Source organism: Lycium barbarum, chromosome 6, assembly GCF_019175385.1.
Source record: "Lycium barbarum isolate Lr01 chromosome 6, ASM1917538v2, whole genome shotgun sequence".
NCBI lineage: Eukaryota > Viridiplantae > Streptophyta > Magnoliopsida > Solanales > Solanaceae > Lycium > Lycium barbarum.
Genome location: NC_083342.1, coordinates 125,219,204 through 125,237,943, shown reverse-complemented (window position 1 = coordinate 125,237,943; position 18,740 = coordinate 125,219,204). Strand labels below are relative to the sequence as shown.

The window sequence follows — 18,740 nt, the reverse complement described above, 5'->3', positions numbered from 1 at the left end:
GACTCATTTTTATACGTAGCTCACTATTAAATTAACTAATTGAATGACGTTTCATGAATTAGCTTCAAAAGCATTCTTGACACTTGGTATTTGAAATATTATTATCTTGAACTATCTTATGGTTTGATGGTTCTCTTGAAATGTCGTACATTGATTAAGTACTTGATGATAAATCGGATAAGCTTTTGTCTTGAATTTACTTCTTGCACTCATGTTTGATACATAGCTCACTATTCAATTAACTAATCGGTGGACCTTTTCGAATTAGCTTTGGAAAGCATCTTGATATTTGAGATTTTGAATATTGATATATTAAACTAATTTATTATTTGATATTTGATTTTCTTGAAACAATTGTACCTTCAATAAGTACTTGATGATGATTTTGATATGCTCATTTCTAGAATTTATTTTTTGTACTCCTTACATAGCATACTTTTTTATATGAAATGTTAGTTGAGTTTATGTGTCACTAAGCTTTATGCTTAGCGACAGTTTGTTACTATCGTAGGTGATATTCCAAGAGAGACATAAGGATGGTTATTTGAAGTAGACTATTTGGAAGCTTAGGTGAAGATCACATTTGCATGAGCATATTCATTTTGAATACTTTTGGGGACCTGTACGTGATCCATGTGACACACTTAGATATGCACTTTTGAATGAAATTTGGGTCATGATGCTAATATTTTGTAACTTTATTTTGCTGAATGACTTGACTATTTTGGGTAGGAGTGGGCGTTCGGTTGTTCGATTCGGTTTTTCAAAGTTCGGTTCGATATTTCGGTTTCGGTTTTTTTTAAGTGGAAACCGAACACCGCACCAAATTAGTTCGGTTCGGTACGGTGTTTTGAAGTTTGGTTCGGTCGGTTCGGTTTCGGTTTTCTAATTCGATTTTTTGGCATTGGTTAAGCATTAGTCACCCGTTACCAAATGATTCATGATCAACATATCAAGAATGTCTTTAGTACCAGCACTAGCTAGCAACAGCAACAGCAACAGCTAGCACTAGCCAGCACCAGCAGCAGCAGCCAGCAACTGCAGCAGCTGAAACTTGGAGGAAGAAACTGATAGACAAGGAAGTTCTTTCTCTCAGACAAATCAGAATCTTAAATTTCAGACAGTATTATTCATCTCAGTGCCTTGGGATACTTTTAAATTGATATTGATATATATTATATATTGATATAAAAAATATTATATTAAATATTCGGTTAAACCAAAAAATCGAAATTCCGAAATCGAACACCGAATTTGCTATTTAAAAAAACCGGAACTGAACCGAAACACCGAAAACCGAAAACCCGAATTCATTCGGTTCAGTTCGGTTTTTGGTTTTCGGTATTTATGCCCACCCCTAATTTTGGGAGTGTCCATGCCCAAGTCTTGTAATATTTTAAGTTCAGGAACTTGGGAACTTAACTAGTTTGTATTTTAGATTGGGAGTTGAATTTCATGATTGGCATGAGCCTTGGATGTTGTAGCATGAAAAAATATTTCTCTACTATGTGTTTGATGAATTCTAAAGTGTTGATTTAACTCAAAATAGGTGCTTTCCATTTTTGTTCTAATTGAATATCTACGTTTTAAGGGGTTTTTTAGGAGATTCTACTATGTTGAGATGTTGTATTTTGAAATTTATTCATATGGTCCTTCCGCTGATGAGTTATAAATACTATGTTTTAAATTAGTTTCTTACAAACTTTTTGGTATACTTGAACTCATTCTCTATTTGAAACTATTTTTAACCTAGTAAGTTTGACTAGCTTTGTTAAGTGGCATCCTCCTAAAAGGGGGAGGGGGTGCTACAATCTCTCTCCATCACACGCCGAGACTTGGACTAGGAATTGAGTCTGTGTCCTCTTACTTTTCTTTGAGTGAAGTACTTCTATTAAAACCATGGTAAGTTCACTAATTTTTGTATTTTTTTTCGTTTCCTGTTTTGTTGTTGTTGTTGTTGTTGCTTTGAATCTGGGGCGGAGCTATAGATGCTCTAGGGTTAGGGCTCAGTGATTTAGGTCTTTAGCACTTGGACTAGGAATTGAGTTTGTGTATTTTGTCTGAGTGGGTTTGTTTATATCCCCCAAAGATGAAATTTTCTGTTAAATTCCTTTTTTTTATTATAAAAGAATGCAATTGGAAAAAATATTGTGAACTTCCTTAGAGAGATGAAAACACATTGAGCCAAGAATGCAAACATGTCTACTCTTTGAATCAGATAATCCATTCGAAATGTGTTTATATCCCCCAACGATGAAATTTTCTGTTAACTTCTGATGTGCCGCGAAATTACGGGATAATCGATGCTAATTCCTTAAGCTTTTGTGACTGTTCAAGCACTTTTGGTATTACTTTTTGTGTATTTATGTTGTTTTGTAGGATAAGATGACCAGAGAGCATAATGGAGCAAAACAGAGCAAAATGGAGCAAAATAGAGCAAAAATAGAACAAACAACACTTGTTGGCAGCACATGCTAGCAGCACTTGCTGCAGCATGTTGTGCAATGCTGTCACACCCCTTTTTTGCGCTCCCGCGCTATAACCGCGCAAGTTTTTATTATTAAAGGGTTTTTCCATTTGAAGTGACGGTTTTGAAAAGGGAATATTTTATTTACAGAGTCGCCACTTGGAATTGAGTTTTGGTGTTCCAAGCCACCTTATGAATCCCTAATCAAAAGGAAGTGACTCTTTTATTATGGTCCGCGAAAATAGAAGACCGGGTAAGGAATTCTGTTGACCGGGGAGAAGGTGTTAGGCATTCCCCGAGTCCCGTGGTTCTAGCACGGTCGCTTTATCGACTTATACTTAGCTTAAATTAATTTTTGGATATATTACGTATCTGAGCCTTGATTTGCTCGTACCTTTTATTGTTGAACTTTTTATTGGTTTTAACTCGGATGCGTAACCGCATTCCGGATCTTTTAAGCGTCTCAAAATAAGATGCATAACTGCATTCTTACTAGAAACAAGATTAATTATTAAAACGAATTTAGTCGAGGTGTGTCACCGCATCCTTGAGTTATTAAAAAAATGTCTCGAAATAAGATGCGTAACCGCATTCTTAATCGAAACAAACGTCTTAAAACGTGCCTAAAGCTCGTCTAGCGTTAAAGGCAATTATTTGTCTCTAAAATCTGAAACTTAAAATTATTTGGTTAAAATTAATTATTATTATCTATTTATTTATTTATTTCATTCTTTTGACAATGAATTTTGAAACGTGTTCGCAATCCATCTCGCTCCCTCACAATTGGTTTTACCACTGTTTTCTTTTATACTTGACAATGAAGTTTGAAATAATTCGCACCCCATCTCGGTTATCTCACAGTTAAACTCATTAATCCGTGCTTTGAAATGATAAGCCAAAAATAAATATGAACCAGTGACCCATTCAAATAAACGCACAAATGAAATTAATACTAATGACTAAAATTCAAAATAGGTTTACCACCGTGACCCACCTATCTATTAGTTTTTAAAGAAAAATCCATACCCCTCTGAATATTACTGCTATAAACTTGTTTCCAGATCAATTCATATATACACATCAAATCTAGAAGAAAGAGTCTCATACGTTCAACTGAATATGATAAAATACTAACGAAAATGAGCCATCGTTAAACAAAATCTGCTTATGGAAACATACATTACATTCACATCTTGCTAATTATGTGATTGATATGATATAATGAGAATACCAAAACGGACCCAATAGTTACTAACACCTTTAATTACTCCTAGAAAATAATAAAATTAATTTTAAAAGATTACTAAACAACCAGCTATCTAATTTTCCATTAAGCCGAGAGGTGCAACTTATTTTAGGATAGAAATGGTCAATCACGATAGTACCAGCAAACAGAAAAATTCATACAAAAAATAATTCAAACATCAACGGAAAATAGCAAGAATTAATAGCACTCTAAACGCATATAACTAAATAGGAAGACCAAAGAGCGTGGAAATAAAGAATTGGACCTTCAATAGAGGTAACAAACAAACACTGTTACAAAATTCCAAAATATTGAAGGCAATAAACTGAGATTGAAATGGACCTTTCAATGTGGGAAATAACACTTTCCTTTGAATGAGATAGCCAAACGGAGCTTTGAACCGGAAAACCCCGACCAAAACCGACCAAAACAGCGTCGAATATTTTTTAGATCTAAACCCGAAATCTCAACTCAACTCTGTCAATGAAATTTTGGTTAAAAGAAAATGGATATTTTAGATTTAAGTGGTTTAACGATGGTGTGGTTTTTGAGGTGGTTGCTGTTTAAGGTGAAAAAAAAAATTGAAAGAAGATGATGATAATATATATATTTTTTTTTTTTTCGTTGGATTTTCCGGTGATTTTTCCGGCGAGGGGGAGGAGTTGTTCACGGTGGTTTGTGGAAAATTTGAAGAAGATGATGGATGATTTTTTTTTTTGGAGTTAAAAGGGTGAGCTGCTTATATCGTCTTTTGGTGTACTGAGTTTTCTTAGTTTTATATCATTCTTGGGTACACGTTTTAGCTACTAAAAAGGAAAAAAAAAAGATCTCAAGCGGCCCCTCCTTTTTTCTTTTTGTTATGGTGGCTGTAGGTTCCTATATTCTAGGTTTTTTTTTCATTTGTTTTTGCGGCTCAATCCCCTGATTCCCTCATATGCCTCTCCTTTTTGTATCATTATCTGTATTGCCCTATATAAAAGTAATGAATCCCCTTTTGTCACGTGCTCTCTCCCTCTTTCTTTCATTTTTCTTTTTGTGTGGGCCCCACCTGCAACAATAATTTATTCCCTATCACGTGAACCCCTCCCCTTTGTGATAAGGTTTGTTACCAAACTTTGTCATTTTGTGGTGAGGTGGTACAATTCTATTTGCTCTTTTTTTTTTTAAAAATGTAAACAAATATATATATATTTAATAACTATTTCTAGATAACTGAAAAGAAAGAAAAAAAAAAGAAATCTTAAAATAAATAATTGTCTAAGTAAAATTAAAACCTACAAAGCATATTTTTGTAATTTTCTTTCTTTAAAATACAAAACTTATACTCTAAAAATAGCAAATATTTTGTTCTTTTTTTGATTTTCGCAAATAAGCCTACTAAATAAAAATAGAATAAAATCGACACGTCAAGAATTAAATTAAAAGAAATATTTAAACACTATAAGGTGAAACACACGGGGAGGGTCAAAAATCATGTGTCTACAGCTGTCCCTGTTTGATTGGGAACGCGAAGAGTTTTCAAACAAACAAGTAGACAAAGAGACTAGTTTGACCCTACCGTTGTTCTAAAAGGAAGGGAAAGAAAGAAGATAATGCAACGAGCCCGGGTTTTGGGCATCCTACATATCCCGGGTTATAAGGGAATCAGGTCACGTGTAGTTCAAGAGTAAGAAGGGAGATAAAACATATTGAGGTGAATAGTCGAGCGAGGTCCTGTCGAGGCTCCAGTCCGCGGTCCTATTATTACATCAAATGAAAGATAAAAGTTAAAAAGAAAATACAAGTACAAGACCCTATCTATGCAGCTTCTCTTGAATCTTGACTTGAACCTTCATGCTTGTTTCTAAACTTTAAAATTTAAAGTCATCCCTATTCTCCAGGCGGGACTCCTGCTACTTCTGACTGAACTTGAAAGCAACTCAAAGTACACCCCATTCTTCAGGCGGGCTCCTGAGCTTGAAATTGAAAAGCAGTTGAATGTTGACCCTATTATTCAGGCGGGCTCCTGAACTTGAAATTGAAAGGTGGCCCTATTCTCCAGGCGGGTTCCTGAACTTGAAATTGAAATGTGGCCCTATTCTCCAGGCGGGTTCCTGATCATCCCATTCTTCAAGCGGGTCCTGACTTGTTTCCCATTCTTCAGGCGGGTCCTGACTTGTTCTCAATCTTCAGGCGGGTCCTGGCTTGCTTCCCATTCTTCAGGCGGGTCCTGCAAATTACCAAAAACAACGAACACGAACAAAATTTCCTGTCCCAGTTCATACCAGGAAATTTTTTGGTGAGTGTTAGCAAAATTATAAACTATAAAATAATTTAATTATGGAAGTAAAATCAAATGTACTAACTAGGAAGTGCGTCCCTTAACTATACCCCATTTTCCCAGGAGGGTCTTGATAAACTATACCCCATTTTCCCAGGAGGGTCTTGATAAACTAGATCCCATTTTCCAGGAGGGTCCTGATGAACTAAATCCCATTTTCCAGGAGGGTCCTGACAACTAAATCCCATTTTCCAGGAGGGTCCTGATAACTAAATCCCATTCTCCAGGAGGGTCCTGATAAACTAAATTCCATTTTCCATGAGGGTCCTGATAACCTAAATCCCATTTTCCAGGAGGGTCCTGATAACCTAAATCCCATTTTCCAGGAGGGTCCTGCTAAACTAAATCCCATTTTCCAGGGGGGTCCTGATAAACTAAATCCCATTTTCCAGGAGGGTCTTGATAACTAAATCCCATTTTCTAGGAGGGTCCTGATAACCTAAATCCCATTTTGCAGGAGGGTCCTGATAAACTAAATCCCATTTTCGAGGAGGTTCCTGATAACCTAAATCCCATTTTCCAGGAGGGTCCTGATAAACTAGATCCCATTTTCCAGAAGGGTCCTGGGTTTTGTCCTCGTAATACTTGCGCCTTGCATTTTTCAGAATGTACCTGCAGGCAGCGAATAAAATTTTATGTCCCTGTTTCAAACAAAGAAAAATTTGTGAGTTTCAAAACTTTGTGGTTGGTTTGCGGCTTGTCTGTGAAAGCAACTGCTTTTTGCACTCATCTTGTTTGGCTCCGCTTTTAGACAGTTATCGCATCCTGTTGACCCACGGCATTACTGACTCAAACATGGTTTCCAAAATGTCTCAAAAGTAACTTCAACACCAGACCATACATCTCTTGTTTCATAATGTCCGTTAACTCAAACTTTATTGAACCTTGTATTTCACTGAATCCAAAACTTATTAATGGTCGACAGCTGGTTGAGTACCTTACGCCGACTGAATTATGTTACCTTCATATGCTAGCCAAAATGTTTTGCTTTGCAATTGGGAAAACTGGTAGCAAGTTTTGTGATCCTTTCTTACTTATCTCACAACAGAATGACTCAAAGAAAAAGCCTGAAATCCAAACGACGAAAGCAAAATAAAAGATAAAGATGAAAAGAGGTTAACAGAAGGATGTCCTCTTCGAGAAAGAAAAGAATGGGGAAAACTTATCTGAATGTTGTATCCATCTCCAATGATATGACATGCATTTTGGCTTAATCAGTCTGATTTGTCCATCCTAATTATTCATAAACTCTTACTAACCCTTTGACTTCGAAACCGAATGTCTACACCCAACAACTGCGTCAAAATCAAGGCCTTCATACAATTAGTGGACCAACAAGTCTCACTCATGTTCAATTCTCTCAACTCACCATCGCCTTATGGTGCTCGTGAGGGTTTTCACCAGTAAGACTATCTCATTTTTTATATTTTTTTTTTTCATCTCACCATCGCCTTATGGTGCCCGTGAGGGTTTTCACCAATAAGACTCTCTCATTTTTATTTTTCTTCTATCTCCCTTATGCTGATGCCACAAGTGATGCCAATGATGCAAATGCCTTATACTCATAGCTTGCTCAGCCTTGACATTCTTAATGATTGATCTGAAGGTCTTTTATTTGGTTGTAACGTGGCTTTTGGATAGGGTTGGAAATAAAGGATGGCATGGAGGCTCAAAGACAATACAAAGGTAATAAGGGATGAGACTTACAACGTTTGGAATCGACTCAAAAGAAAATAATAACTTCTGTCCCAGTTTCTTCGAAACGGGAAATTTTGGATTTTCTTTGGTTGGACCGAACCCCAAAATAGGGTTGCCTACGTATCTTGTCTAGACAAGAATCAGGTCAGACGTAGTTCCGAAACAAAAAAAAAAAATTCTTCTCTTTTTTTTTTTTTTTTTTTTTTGATTTTGTTGTTGTTGCTGTTTTTTTTTTATATATATATATTTTTGTGTGTGTGTGTGTGTTTTTTTTGTGTGTGTTTTTTGTGTTTTTTTTTTTTTATAATAATATTTATGAAAAGCTTGATTCCAAACGAGGGTTGCGAAAGAAAAATAAACTATGGCTCAAAAGGGGTAGCAAGGGATGACATAATGTATAGGTAGCAGAATAGAATGCCTTCGTCATATCAACCCTTAAAAATATCAAGCACCCAACGAGTAAATCAAAGGTAGGGAGATGAAAATCATACATAATATCTTTTCACTGCATCTGCATTGATGGCAGTTTCAGACATTGTGCCTTCTATGTCTGTCAGATACAAAGCACCATTGGGCAAAACCTTCTTCACCACGAATGGCCCCTGCCAATTTGGGGCGAACTTGCCTTTGGCCTCGGCCTGATGTGGAAGAATCCGCTTTAACACTAATTGACCCACTTCAAAATGTCTGGGGCGCACCTTTTTGTTGTGTGCCCGTGCTATCCTCCTTTGATACAGTTGACCATGACATACCGATGTTAATCTCTTTTCGTCAATCAAACTCAATTGCTCTAAACGGGTTTTGACCCACTCATTGTCATCAATTCCAGCTTCCTCAATGATTCGAAGGGACGGGATTTCAACTTCTGCAGGTATAACCGCTTCGGTCCCGTATACCAACAAATAAGGAGTTGCAGCTACTGAAGTGCGAACAGTTGTACGATAACCCAATAAAGCAAAAGGCAACTTTGCATGCCATTGTCTCGAACATTGCACCATTTTGCGCAGTATCTTTTTAATGTTCTTATTAGCAGCTTCCACAGCCCCATTTGCCTTCGGACGATATGGAGTTGAATTCCGATGTGTAATCTTAAACTGCTGACATACCTCACGCATCAGATGACTGTTGAGATTCGCCGCATTATCTGTAATCATTGTCCTCGGGATCCCGAACCTGCAAATAATGTTGGAATGAACGAAATCCACCACGGCTTTTTTAGTCACCGACTTGAGAGTTACTGCTTCCACCCACTTTGTAAAGTAATCGATGGCCACCAAAATGAACTTATGCCCATTGGACGCTTTCGGCTCAATTGGCCCGATCACATCCATCCCCCAAGCTGCGAAAGGCCATGGAGCAGACATTGTGTGTAATTCTGAAGGAGGAGAATGTATCAAGTCGCTATGTACCTGGCACTGATAACACCTACGAACGAAACAGATGGAATCCCGCTCCATGGTGAGCCAGTAATAGCCTGCTCGAAGAATTTTCTTTGCCAAAACATACCCGTTCATGTGCGGTCCACAAACTCCTGAATGTATCTCAGTCATGATAGTTGCAGCCTCTTTAGCATCTACACACCTCAAAAGTCCTAAATCTGGAGTCTTTTTATACAAAATTCCTCCACTTAAGAAAAATCTGCTTGCCAATCGTCGAATAGCTCTCTTCTGGTCACCGGTAGCATGTGCTGGATATTTCGCCGACTCGATATATTCTTTAATATCATGGAACCAAGGCTCACCGTCAAGTTCCTCTTCAACTGTATTGCAATAAGCATGTTGATTGTGAGTTTGTATATGTAAAGGGTCAATGTGAGCCTTGTCTGGGTGCTGGAGCATTGAAGACAAGGTGGCCAAAGCATCAGCAATCTCATTATGAATCCTAGGAATGTGCTTAAATTTTACTGTTATGAACCGTCTGCAAAGATCCTGCAAACACTGGTGATATGGTATAAGCTTCAAATCACGGGTTTCCCACTCTCCTTGAACTTGGTGGACCAGCAAGTCTGAATCCCCCAATACCAATAATTCTTGAATCCCCATGTCGATAGCTAACCTTAAACCCAAAATGCAAGCTTCATACTCCGCCATGTTGTTGGTATAATAAAATCGAAGCTGGGCTGTTACAGGGTAATGTTGTCCTGATTCTGAGATAAGAACGGCCCCTACCCCAACTCCTTTCCTGTTAGCAGCCCCATCAAAAAACAACTTCCAACCCGGATCGTTATCCAAAATGACATCCTCGAGGCATGACACTTCTTCATCAGGAAAGTACGTTTTCAATGGCTCATATTCTTCATCCACTGGGTTCTCCGCCAGATGGTCTGCCAAGGCTTGGGCTTTCATCGCGGTCCAAGTCACATACGAAATATCAAACTCTGTGAGTAATATCTGCCATTTTGCAAGCCTGCCCGTGGGCATGGGTTTCTGAAATATATACTTCAAAGGGTCCAAGCGGGAGATAAGATAAGTAGTGTAGGACGAAAGATAATGTTTCAATTTTTTTGCAACCCAAGTCAAAGCGCAACACGTCCTTTCTAGATGAGTGTACTTAGCCTCATAAGTAGTAAACTTCTTGCTGAGATAATAGATTGCCTGTTCCTTCTTGCCTGTAACATCATGTTGACCCAATACGCAACCAAAGGAATTGTCCAGAACTGATAGGTACAATATTAAAGGTCTCCCAGGCTCGGGAGGAACCAATACAGGTGGATTCGACAGATACCTCTTGATTTTTTCAAACGCTTCTTGGCATTCGTCAGTCCATTCAATCGCAGCATTCTTCTTTAACAACTTAAAAATAGGCTCGCAAGTTGTTGTGAGTTGAGCAATAAATCGACTAATGTAATTCAACCTCCCAAGTAGGCTCATTACCTCGGTTTTGTTCTTTGGCGGTGGTAACTCCTGAATAGCTTTGATCTTTGCAGGATCCAATTCAATACCACGCCGACTGACTACAAACCCCAAAAGTTTCCCTGACGGGACTCCAAATATACATTTCACTGGATTGAGCTTAAGATTGTACCTGCGAAGCCTTTCGAAAAATTTCACCAAATCCTTGACATGGTCAGACTGCTTTCTTGATTTAATGATCACATCATCCACATATACTTCAATTTCTTTATGCATCATATCGTGAAATATGGTGGTCATCGCTCTCATATATGCTGCCCCAGCATTCTTCAAACCAAACGGCATGACTCGATAACAATATGTACCCCATTCTGTGATGAAGGATGTCTTCTCTGCATCATCATCATCCATAACGATCTGGTGATACCCTGCGTAGCAATCTACAAAAGACGCAATCTCATGCTTAGCACAGTTGTCTAACAAAATATGGATATTGGTCAATGGAAAGTCATCCTTCGGGCTTGCTTTGTTTAGATCACGATAATCCACACACACACGCATTTTGCCATCCTTCTTCGGAACGGGGACAACATTGGATAACCAAGTTGGGTATCGAGCGACTCGGATGACTTTGGCCTCAAGTTGTTTTTCGATTTCTTCTTTAACCTTCACACTCATGTCTGATTTTAGTTTCCTTAATTTCTGCTTCACAGGAGGGAATGTGGGGTCAGTTGACAATTTGTGAACCACCAATTTAGTACTTAAACCCGGCATATCATCATAAGACCATGCAAAAACATCCTTATATTTAAACAAAGCCTGAATTAATTATTTCTTGGAATGTGGTTGAACATGCACACTTAGCTTAGTTTCCCTGACATTATCTTGATCTCCTAGATTGATTGTTTCGGTTTCATTCAAATTAGGGTTCGTTTTATCTTCGAAGTGTTTCAAATCCCTGCTTATTTCCTGAAATACTTCTTCTTCATCATATTCAACTTCTTGGTTCATTGTTTCATGGTTAGGTCGGATTTTAAGATCTAGCTGAGAATTTCGCATGCATGTCATATCATTAGAACCAGCACAAACAGAACTGTACAAAATAAAATAAACAAACATATTAGAATTTACGGAAAAAACAAATTGCATTTCATTGAAAGGAAGGATAGAAGGGTTTGAACATTAAAACAAGCGAAAGATAAAAATCCAAATTACAACCCTGGAATAACTCGGATAAAGGAAAGGAAAACAAAACAAACTACCAAAACTCCTTCCTGGTTGGGAGAGGAGTGACTTCCCAATTGCTGAGTTGGACATCATGGCCAATGAACTGCACATCCGCGTTACTGGGACCCCCTCCCATTTCAACCATATCAGCTTCAACAAACAAGTTCTGGAAACACCCAATCAACCCAAAATCCATATCCAGTACTGGCTGGGAAAAAACTGCTGGTATTCTTGACGAAGGACTTGTAGATTGGTGGCACAGGCTTAGTAAGTGACCATGCTTCTTTTTTTTGCTTTTTAACCCTCTTTCTATCTTCAGCCGTTGGTTTGAACCCCAGACCAAATGGACCTGGACTCTCACGTGGACACACCGGATAAACCATACCTTGTAGAGAAGCCCCCAAGCCTTTTCCTGGCTCAAAACCATATTTCAACATTTCATTTACCATCATAACAGATGTTGGAGGCAACTGCGGTCTCAGAATGGGTTTCCCTTCAGGGATCTGCTCAGCTACCACTATCTCAGAAGCTTGATACACCAGTGTTTCATCAGCATTATCCACTTCGATAAAGGGAACAGTGGAGTCTTTATAAATGGACAAATCCCCTTCACCGTGAACGATCACTTCCTGCCTATCATATTCAAACTTGATCATCTGATGCAATGTGGATGGGATTGCCCCAGCCATATGTACCCACGGTCTTCCCAACAACATATTATAGGAGGCATTGATGTTCAATACTTGAAAATCTATGGTAAAATCAGCAGGCCCTATTGTAAGCACAAGATCTATCTCACCGATGGCGTCAGTTTTCGCTCCATCAAAAGCTCTAACACACACATTATTTGGTTGAATTCTTTCAGTACTTACATTTAGTTTTTGTAAGGTTGATAGAGGACAAATGTTTGCACCAGAGCCCCCATCAATCAAAACTCTCGTGACATAGGAAAGCTCACATTTTACAGTAATATGAAGGCTTCGGTTATGTCCAGTACCTTCAACGGGTAGTTCATCATCTGAGAAAGTGATTCTATTTACCTCAAAGATCCTCCCAGCAATTTTCTCCAATTAATTAACTGTAATCTCAGTAGGGACATGAGCTTCATTCAAAATCTTCAACAAAGCTTCGCGGTGTTCATCTGAGTGTATTAATAAAGACAACAAAGAGATTTGAGTAGGGGTTTTCCTTAATTGCTCCACAATGGAATAGTCTGGCAATTTCATCTTTTTCAAGAACTCTTCAGCTTCTTCCTCTGTTACTGGTTTCTTAACGGGTATTTGGCCTTCCCTTACCTGCTTGGTTTTCCTTAACACTTCCGGAGCGAAGCATCTTCCTGAACGAGTCAGGCCCCCTACTTCGTCTACTTCTTTGATGATTTCCTTCCCTTGGTAAGTAACCATAGTCTGATTATAATTCCAGGGAACCGCCTTAGCATCAACTATTGAAAGTTGTGTCACTGGCTTAATAATGATAGGAGTGGTGAACGCCCCTTTGACAGTTAAAATAGGCCTGCTCGACACCCCTGGCACGATCAACTTTGGTTTTCCCTGACTTGCCCCAACCTTCTCTGGAGCTCCCTTCACAATCAATAAGGGTTTCATCGCGTCTGACTGGATTGGTCTCTTTGTAACCTCATTTAACTCCAAAGGTGCTGTTTTTGCGGAATCTGCCACATTTACTGATTGTCATACCCCGTTTTAACCGGGTTAAATTAGAAGTACGGCATATTGGGGATTCCTATTTTTTGTTTGTGTTTGTTTTAAGGAGTCACCACCTAATTATTTATGGTGAATTAGGACACCTAAAGTTTATTAAAGTTGTGTTTAAAGTTAACTCTGTTTAAGGTCTGCAAAACTTAAGATTCTAGGTAAGGGTTCAATTAGTCTAAAGGGAAGGTATTAGGCATCCTTTAAGACCCATTAATAATGGTTAACCGACCGGACTTATAATTTGTTAGGCTTAAGTGTAAATATAGTATTTTAAATATTTTAAGAAAATATCTTGAAAGTATTGCTAAGGCCTTAAATAGTAATGTTATTCACAAAATAAGATTTGTAGGAAATAGGATCATTTGCCTGTGAATAATAGCCTTTTAAACGGTAATTTGACAAAAGTGATCTTAGAGTAAAAACGATATTATATGAATATGATGGTATAGAAATGCTTGGACTTATGTTCTTCAATATGATGAAAAGGGCCATGAATTTCATTCTATTTTTTTTTATCAGCTAAAATAAGTATAATTGGGTAAATCTTAAAAATGTTTACAAAATACAATTGGTTTCATATTTTGTGTGTTAGTGACATTTTGAAATTCCTAAGATGATAATAATGAGAAATAATTCCTTTAACCCAAAATATATAGGCATACTATTTGAAAATCAATTATTCAAATAAATATTATAGATACCATAAATAGTTTAGAAAATAGAAGTGAATGTGATTTGTGGAATCAACTACCCATTACTAAACTAAAGCCCTTAATGTCATTAAAGTTTATCTAAATTAACAAACAAGAAAAATGTTAGTCATACAATACACATTAAATGCATACAAAAATAAAAATAGAAGAGTAGATATAATGTAAATGGGCTCAGCCCATTTTCTTGGACTGCTGTGGTCTGTTGACTGTTGGGCTTCGGCCCAACAAATTTCTTCATATATTGCTGCAGATTAGCCGCTACTGTATGAGGGCTGACTCGAGAGAAGTTGTGTTAGGCCTTTAGCCCAACACTGAATGTGGAAGATGATGAATCCGAGGGACTCATATGCGATAGTCATGCATAAAAACGAAAGAAAAAGGATTAGTATGTGACCAATAGATAAGGTTTAAAGATATGAAATGTAGATTTAAAACAGACCAGTGGATTATGTATGCTAGGTATATTTGAGTATATTCAATGTATATTTTAAATGTACCTTATGCATACACAATTCAGCCACCATACACTACACATAAATAAGGCATCAACCAAAATACCATAACGTTGAGCAAAGATAAGTAGCAACAGATATCAAACATGGCTTTTTGTTAAAAGGATGAAGAACTAAAAGAAGCCGATCCCATTAATTTTTGAGCAGATTGAAACTTATACGAAATAGAATTAAACTCCTAATTCGTACTAAATTCAAACAAATGGAAAACCGAAGAGGAAAAAGGATTAAAATGCTAGGTGTATACAACACTTGAGAACAAATGTCATTTTGATCCTAAACACCTATCTTTGTAAAAAAAAAATGAAATCATAAAGGAAGATAACATACCCGACATATGGAACACAATCTTAACTGTTATATCCCGTATTTTTGAACGTCAGATTATTTGCTGAGGTGGGGCCCACACATCGAGATTTTTTTTTTGGGACATCTGAAAAGTCATATGAATCACATATGTGAAGTTAAACACAACTCAAGAAGGACCCTTGGGCCAAATCAAAGTGGAAGTCCTCCAAACGAATATTTTTAAGAAAACGTTTTCGGGTGATCTGACTTCTAGGGGCAAAACCGGTATTATAAGTTTGGAATTTGGAAAATACCAAGAAATAGAAGTTGTAGATAATTGAATTAGCTTTCCAACCATAGGTCGTGGGTTCCCAGGTGACATCGGTACAAGGAGATATGGACGTTTTAAGGTCGAAAGGTCAGTGGGCTAGGCCCAACTCGGGATCAACCGAGTTGGCCCAAAAAAATAAAAAACGAATTAAGGCCCAAAGGAGAGGGGTGGCCGGCCATCTTATGGCCCAAGCCCACAAAATTAATAAATTTCCCATGTGATAATTAATATAAAGGATCATTAAATTGTCTTGAAACATTTAGAAGTTTCAAGACAATTGAGAAAGAGAGAAACAAGAGAAAGAAGAGCAAGAATAAGAAGGCCATTTTCGGCCAAGCTCTAGACCAAAAAAAAAAAAAAATTTTTTTTTTCAAAAATCATTTTCTACCAATTAAAGGGTCCTTTACAACTTGGTGTAATTATTTTGAAAGAAAGAGCACTTGTTTCTTCAAGTTGACAACTTGGTCAAGTGAAGAAGATTGTAGAAAAAGGTAAGAATTAATCCCTTTTTATTATGTTATGAAGGTTGGTTTATGTTGTAGTATGTAGAAATGAGTAGAATTTATGGAAATATGGAAGTTTACAAAGTGGGTGTGCATATATGTAAGTGGACATATATGTATATTGTTGTATAAATAATATGAGTTGAATTTTATGTTGTATTCTAGTTGTGGTTATGGTGAAATTTATATTGGAAATGGAAGAAAATGGTTCAAGTTGGCATGGAAAATTATTGGGAATAGTTATAGGAAATTATATGATTTTAATGAAGTTTTTATGTAATTATAGAAGTGGAGTTTTAAATGTGAATTATTATGTTAGTTGGTGAATTTGGAAGGATAATAGTCCATATTGGCATGAAAGATTGGTTGTTAAGTGGTTATGAGAAGTTTTGTGATTTTATGGTAGATTTATGTAATTATGAAAATGAAATTATTAAGGTGCAAATTATGATTATGGTTGATGAAATTGGAAGATGGAAATATGTTATGAATATGTAGATTGAAGATTTGAAGTTTTGGATGGATTATGGTTTTGGTGGAAAGTTTGTATATTTTGTGTATCTTGTGAATATTTGGTAGAAATGATATGAAATGCTTCCGAATTATATTGTAATGATCTTGATTAGTAATGAATGTAAAAGCATTGAGATTGGTTTGGAAATGTGAAGTTGGAATGAAAACTATTGCATTATGTTGGAAAGAAGACTAGTTGTGTTATATTGTGTTTTGTAGTCATGGTTGTTGTCATTGTGTTGATAGTTTGGCCGGGTTGAATTCCCGGATTGATATTGATTAAAAAATTGGCTAAGTTGAATTTTGGGGATGGTGTATTTATAGGGGAGATGCTGCCCAAATTTTTGTAGACAAGTATTGGTTAAGATTGAAATCTTAAAGCCTTACAATTAACATTTGGTAATTGTGACCAAATTGTAGATTTTGGCGAACTTGAAACTTGATTTTGGAGACGTGTATAAATCGGAAAAGGTATGTAAGGATTCACCCTTCCTTCTATGGCATGTCTTAAACGTAATAAGTTGGATACGAGCCTCGGGGACAACTCTATTCTCCGAAATCCGCACCCAAAGTTTCCCCTTTTTCATTCAGTAGAATTGAATTAAATATTATATGAAATGTTGAAAAATTGCCTAAACATCTAGAACTTGCACAAATAGGACCCGACTACCTTAAAACTCTCACAAGTGACGTCATGAAATGTAACGTATGTAAATCGTGTACGCCACCTCATTTGACCCGAGGTGGGCCCGTTATTCCCGGATTTTCTTAATTATTTCGTTTATCGAACGATAAGTATATGTACATGTATATGGGGAAGATTGGGAAAGAGAAGGCGCTATAGACGCATAGCCACCTGATCAGTTGGAGTATGGTACATGATATCGTCCCGGACGCGGGATGCCCGGACGCGGGATATATGGTTAAATGGATCGGAGCCGACGCCTCGGCAATATGATATGTTCTATGTTATATATATATGAAAAGAAATGTTTTCCAAGAAAGCAAAGTATTATACGAATATGGATCGGGCTGCACGTGCCGCAGCAATTCGTTATAGTATATGCACATATGGATCGGGCTGCACGTTCCGCAGCGCTAAGCATGCATGGTATCCGCCAACGTGCACTTATATGTACAGGTTGTGTTTCTACTTCATGACATGCGCTATATCTCTTTTATGTTATTATTCATGCCTTACATACTCGGTACATTACTCGTACTGACGTCCCTTCTTGTGGACGCTGCGTTTCATGCCGCGCAGGTCAACAGGTAGACAGATTTGACTCTTAGAAGCTCCATCAGCAGTACTGTGGCAGCGCTCCAGTTGTTCCAGAGCCTCAGTTTCTTGGTACTACTTTTGTGTACATATTCGGGCACGGTAGAACCGGTCCTTCTTGTATATGTAGATGTACTTTGTTTAGAGGCTCGTAGACAGATATGTACAGTCAGATGTTTTGTACTTTTGTGGTCCTCGTCGTTGTATAATGTGCTAGCAAAGTTTATAAGTCCATGTCTACAATTATGCCATTAATGTTAGCGTTAAGCAACAGAAAAAAAAAGATACGGTATAGTCTATACGGCCCACCTAGTAGTAAAAGTACGATACGAGATAAGGGGTGCTCGGTACAAGTATCGAGTACCCGTCGCGGCCCCTAGTTGGGTCGTGACATTAACAGCATAAGGATTTAAACAAAATTCAATATAAATGTACGGCTGATGAACATACCAAAGCCTGGATTCATCCAGATTTCAAAAGGTAAGAAGGAAGTGAACAAAAGAAAGAAAGAAAAAAAATAAAAAATAGAAGTATGCAACATATATATTTTGTGACATGCTATTCAAAATTTACACCAGAAAACAACTAGTAAACATAAAAATATTCCATAATACAAACATCCTAAAACATGATTTCTAAAACGCGGTATTTTAACAAAAAATAAAAAAACAATGAACGGAGCCGGGTCAGATTTACCTTTTGTGGGTGCAGTGAACAAGGGATTTGAGTCTCGATCTACTCTTTTACACCCGAACAAATTCGAAGCTAGAGTTGTGAATCGACTACACTCGTCGCGGCTAAAGTTCACCGGAAAAAGGAAAAATCAAGCTTGGAATATAGTTGGATCTCTGAAAATGTTGAGTAATTTCCGGCTAAAGTTCACCGGAAAAAGGAAAAATCAAGCTTGGAATATAGTTGGATCTCTGAACATGTTGAGTAATTTCCGGCTAAAGTTCACCGGAAAGGAGAAATCGATTTTTTTTTTATTCTATTCACTGAAAATCCCTCTAAAAAAACCTGAAAAAGTCCCCTTTATTTGAATCAAAATCCACCTCTTATAGAAAAATATGAGAGAGAGG

At 37.3% G+C, this 18,740-nt stretch overlaps 1 pseudogene; it reads right to left on the bottom strand.

Annotated features, from left to right (window-relative positions):
* Positions 1–8,043: 8,043 nt before the first annotated feature.
* Positions 8,044–13,553, bottom strand: LOC132598645 (uncharacterized; annotated as a pseudogene).
* Between the last annotated feature and the right edge of the window lie 5,187 nt (positions 13,554–18,740).